This window comes from Pteropus medius, unplaced genomic scaffold (genome assembly GCF_902729225.1).
Source record: "Pteropus medius unplaced genomic scaffold, Ma_sr-lr_union100, whole genome shotgun sequence".
NCBI classification, from domain to species: Eukaryota; Metazoa; Chordata; class Mammalia; order Chiroptera; family Pteropodidae; genus Pteropus; species Pteropus medius.
The window spans coordinates 11,203,651-11,204,995 of NW_024349796.1; positions in this window are offsets into that span (position 1 = coordinate 11,203,651).

A 1,345-nucleotide genomic window follows, 5' to 3' on the forward strand; every position below is an offset into this window, starting at 1 on the left:
AGAGGCAGATTAAAGAGTTCATAAATAAAATGGAACTAGAAGAAAATAGGGATGTTGTAATATAAAGTGTATAGCCTTATAAGTATAAAACAATAGAAGAAATCACAAAGAAAAGTCAATAGAAATCAATTTATAAAAGAAATTGTCTATATATCAAGAATTATCAGAAACTAATTTACAAATCAAGCAAATCCTAGTTTTCAAAAATAAAAGAATTTTCAAAATCATTTTCAAAAATAAAAGAAATTATTAATACCTTTAATATATAAAGATTTTTTTTTAACCAACAACTAAAATACTAAAACTTCCCTTTGGAAAACGTAATATTATATGAACAGATATTATAAAAAAATGTTAAAAATAGTCACTAAACACATGAAAGATGTATACTCTCTTAATAAGAAAAGGTTGTCAGATTCCTATTGCTTATCAATTAGTAATAAGAATTTATTATCACTTTACTAATTTTAAGCTACTGTTAAATAATATTAATATTGTTCAGTATACAGTAGAACAGGCTGTTAATATCTGCAAGGTGTGAATATAAACCTAATAATATGTATCAAGATTTTTTTTAAATAACGGTAATTTAACCGCCAGAAATCTAACATAACTTCACAGCAATTCATACAAATGTCTCTGTCCAAAATTTTGATGTCGGTATTTTTTTATATCAAAACTTGGAAAGAAGTCAAATATCCCTCAATAAGACATTTACTAAACATATTATTTTATATTCATTTATATTGTTATAGTTTTACATTGCAAAATACAACCATTAGTAGTCATAAAACATTATAAGTGAAAAAATATTGTAGTTAAAGATTCCTGGAAAGAATTATAAGACTAAAGGTAGGCTTAACTCTTTGTATTTCCCTGGCAGGACCAACTTCCCCCACGCATCTCACATTCACACCTTTGTAATTCAGTAGCTCTCTGCGGAAGTTCTGATGTCTGATGGCGAAAAAGACAATGATGCAGGCCTTGGCCCTGGGGAGTGACACTCAGAGGTGCTCTGTAGGACCCTTGAGTACAGAGCTCAGGCCTGGTAGGGCCCGGTTGCCAAAAACACCTGCTCCAGCGTCTGTCAGCCCAGCCTCCACAAACCTCTCGTGGCTCTCCAAAGCCTGGACTTGACTCTTAGTGGCCTTGCTTTGCCTTCCCTAAGATTTGCCCTTATTGCCTAGAACAGGCAGTGGGTAACTTGTAAGGCTGCTGCTGCCCATCACTGCTTTCATTCACAGTGAATACAGAATTACAGGCGATTTTTATGTTCTTATTTTACATATGTATATTTTAGACTGCTTATAAGGATTTTAGAACTGCTTTTTAACAATTAGATTTT